General features: G+C 41.4%; 1 pseudogene; it reads left to right on the forward strand.

Annotated features, from left to right (window-relative positions):
* The first annotated feature begins 3,276 nt into the window (after window positions 1-3,276).
* On the forward strand, window positions 3,277-3,999 carry LOC145089211 (secreted RxLR effector protein 161 pseudogene; annotated as a pseudogene).
* The last annotated feature ends 337 nt before the right edge of the window (window positions 4,000-4,336 follow it).

The raw sequence follows: 4,336 nt of genomic DNA on the forward strand, positions 1-4,336 counted from the left end.
TATTAATAAATCATAATAACCTCTCTCTCTATTTATTTCTCCAATCAAGTTGCTTTGGTGAAGGCAACCCAAAAGGACCATGCACCATCGGGTCAAGTACATACCAAAATAGTTATGGACTTAGACACTAATCCAACAATGAGGACCATGCGAACATTGGGGGCACAATGATTGAATCCTACGTTGTAAAGAAACTGCTAAGGGCAGTCTCGACCAAGTTCCTTCAAATTGATTCAACACTTGAGCAATTTGGAGACCTAGAGACAATGACAACCGAAGAAGTAATCGGAAGGCTAAAGGCTCATGAGGAAAGGATGAAAGGGCATGGTGAAAGCGATGAAAGAAACCTACTCTTGACTCATCAAGAATGGTCAGGGAGAAGCAAAAAGAAGATAGAAGGAGACTCCAAATCCAAATAAAACCGAGGAGGGTCTGGAGGCTCAGGAGCACGAGGCGAAGGAAGAGGTAGAGGTACTGTTGGTCGTGGGACTCGTGGAAGAGGAGTTTCACACTACCAGAAAGATGGAGGAAGAGGCACATCCAGTAATCAAGATAAAAGCAAGATCCAATGTTACAACTGTCAGGAGTATGGCCACTATGCAGCGGAATGCCCAAATCCAAGACGTGAAAGAAGTTATGAGAACAACCTGATCCGTGAGCAAGAAGACAATGAGCCAGCACTACTGTTAGCATCGTTTCATAATGATGGAGAGGCTGGTGAAGTGTTTTTAAATGAGGAAAATGTAACCCCAGAACTGAGAACACGAGAAGAAGAAGTAAAGAGGTCAAGTATGTGGTATCTTGACACAAGGCAAGTAATCACATGACCGGTGACAAGTATAAGTTTCGTGAGTTGAATGAAAAAATTCAGGGGTATGTAAAATTTGGAAATGAATCAAGGGTGAGGATCGAAGGAAATGGTTCAATCGTGTTTCAATGCAACAATGGTGATCATCGAAAGCTTGATGAAGTCTATTATATCCCAAACTTATGTAGCAACATAATAAGTCTAGGACAGCTGGCTGAGGGACGAAATGAAATCAAGATCAAGGACCCGTTTCTATGGATTCATGATACAACAGGGAAGCTTCTAATGAAAGTGAGGAGATCACCAAATCGACTCTACAAAATAGAGTTGGTAGAGGCTAGATCAATGTGCTTAATTGCTAGAATTAGTGATCCAACGTGGCTGTGGCATGTGAGAATGGGTCACACATATTTCAATTCAATGAAAAATATGTCGAAGAAAAAGATGATTGAAGGGATGCCAAAATTAAACATCCCTACAAAACCATGTGAAGGGTGCTTGTCTGGAAAGCATATAAGAAAGCCATTCCCTTCACACTCGAGTTACAGGGCAAAGAAAAGGCTTAAGCTTGTTCACGGTGATCTATGTGGACCGTATCACCCCCTACACCCTCAGGAAGCAGGTACTTCATGTTGCTAGTAGATGATTATAGCATAGTTACGTGGGTTTACTTGCTAAAGTCAAAATATGAGGCCTTTGATGTATTTAAGAACTTCCAAAGGAAGGTGGAAGTCGAAACAGGGGAGAAGTTGAAGATGTTCAGGACTAACCGTGGTGGTGAATTTCTGTCAAACAAATTCACCGCATACTACAATGAAACAGGACTGGAAAGACAATATATATCTCCATTCTCTCCACAACAAAATGGGGTTGTGGAGAGAAGGAATAGAACAGTATTAGAGATGGTCAGGTGTAACTTGAAAACCATGAGGATGCCAGATAGCCTATGGGGCGAAGCTTTTAATCACTCTGTTTATGCTCTCAACAGAGCACACATAAAGGCTTTGAAAGATGAAACCCCATATGAGATGTGGACCGGAAGAAAGCCACACATTGAACATCTTAGGGTGTTTCGATGTGTGGTACATATGAAAGTTGTCAAAGGGCACTTGGCAAAATTGTATGAAAGAAGCATTCGACTGGTACATCTGGGGATTGAAAAGGTAACTAAGGCTTATAGGTTGTTGGACCCGGATACTGGAAAGATGTACGTGAGTCGAGATGTGGTCTTCGAGGAGCAACAACGTTGGGCGTGGGAGAAGAGTACGAAAATCAAAGCGATACCGGGCATGAGTTTAACTGTCGATGGTTTCAACCTAGATGAGGTTTATGATGGTGAGGTCGACTGGGAACCTAGTATGCCACAACATGAACATGGGTCATCACAAAATTTTTGTGATTGGATTGAAGGTTCATAGCCCATTAACTCACAACTATATTCACAAATGAACCCACCTGGAATGCACTCAAGTCCACCATCAACACTTATTTCCCAAATTACGCCAATTTCACCTGTATCGCAAGACAGCTCAGCTAGTACCGCTTCCAGTTCCACAGGTGGTGGTGCCCCAAAACGCTATAGATTGCTTACGGATTTGTACGAGAACACAGAGGAAGTCCACATACCACCAGAAGAGCTTATGATGATACAAAGCAATAACGAACCAACATCGTACATAGAAGCAAGTAAGAAAAGGGAGTGGGTAGAAGCAATGGACGTAGAACTGGCCTCGATTGAAAAAAACAACACCTGGAAGCTAGTCAATCTTCCAAAGAATAGAAGGGCCATCAGATTAAAATGGGTATAGAATCTAAAACGAGATCCAAATGGAAAGATTGTGAAATACAAGGCTAGGATTGTGGCAAAGTGGTATATTTAGAAGCACGACATTGATTATGACGAGGTATTCGCACCGGTGGCCAGAATTGAGACAATTCGACTTATCCTAGCCTTAGCCAGATCAAATGGATGTAAGGTGCACCAGCTGGATGTGAAATCGGCGTTCCTAAATGGCGACTTAGAGGAAGAAGTATGCGTTGCCCAGCCAGAAGGATACCAGAAGAAAGGTGAGACTCAAAAAGTCTACAAGTTGTCAAAGGCCCTATACGAATTGAAATAGGCACCCAGGGCCTGGAACGTCTGCTTGGATCAACACTTAAAGAAAATAGGCTTCAAAAGGTGTGCCCATGAATACTCAGTCTACACAAAGAATAATGATGGGAATACTCTAATCGTAGGAGTGTATGTAGATGATCTTCTGGTAACAGGAAGTTCTCCTGCAAGTGTTCAGACATTCAAGGAGGATATGAACACCAAGTCTGAAATGAGTGATCTTGGTCTCTTGAGATACTATTTGGGGATTGAAGTGAACCAGCAACCAGATGGAATCAGTCTAAAGCAAGAAGCTTATACCAAGACTCTTCTCATTAAGACTTGAATGCAGGACTGTAACCCATCAAAGAGTCCAATGGAACACAAGCTTCAACTTCGCAAGAATGAAGAAAGTGAAATGGTAAATCCCACAGAGTATCGAAGTATACTTGGTGGGTTAAGGTATTTGACCCATACTCGGCCAGAAAACACCTTTGTAGTTGGAGTAGTCAGCCGGTTCATGGAGAGACCAACAGTTAAACATCTTCAAGACATGAAATCAATACTTAGGTATGTTAAAGGAACACTTGATTTTGGTTTGAAGTACTCTAGAGGGAAGAAGGACATCAATCTCAAAGGATACACTGATAGTGACCAGGGAAGTGATGTAAATGATAGAAGAAGTACAGGTGGTATGGCGTTTTATGTCAATGAAAACCTCATTACATGGTCATCTCAAAAACAAAGGTGTGTGGCTCTTTCTTCTTGTGAAGCAAAGTTTATGGCAGCCACTAAAGCTGCTTGTCAAGGAATTTGGCTAAGAAGACTCATTGGTGAAATAACTGGGCAAAAAGTACCACCTGTAGCATTGTTGGTTGATAACAGGCCATCCCTTGATCTAATGAAAAACCCTGTGTTCCATGGCAGAAGTAAGCACATAGACATACGATTTCACTTCATTTGTGAATGTGTGGAAAAGGGTGAAATCACTATGTCACATGTATGGAGCAAAGAGCAAAAGGCAGACATTTTTACAAAGCCACTAGGAAGATTGATGTTTGAAGACATGCGATCACTCCTTGGAATTGAGAAGGTTTGAAAGGTTAGAACTGTTGGGTTTTGAGCATTCTAACACTCCTATGGTGTACATGCAACCCTATAAACCTTGGATCTATGTTTTCTCTATTATACATGCAAATATGAACTTTCCAAGGCTTTAATCCTAACTAGCATATTATGATGTTCTTAATCTACAAAGTACTAGTTAGAAGACATACCTTTTGATGTAGCTTGATGTCTTCAAGCTTTAAGAGCTTAGCCCCAATAGTGTGGAAGCCTCAAGTGGAATCACAAATCACCAAGACACCTTGTAAGACTTTAGAGAATATGAATACTTGGTTCTCTCTTAGTAAAATCGGCTAGCCCTCTTAGTGTAT

Source organism: Lactuca serriola, chromosome 2 (assembly GCF_051521515.1).
Source record: "Lactuca serriola cultivar US96UC23 chromosome 2, Lser_US96UC23_V15, whole genome shotgun sequence".
In the NCBI taxonomy this organism is placed as follows: Eukaryota; Viridiplantae; Streptophyta; class Magnoliopsida; order Asterales; family Asteraceae; genus Lactuca; species Lactuca serriola.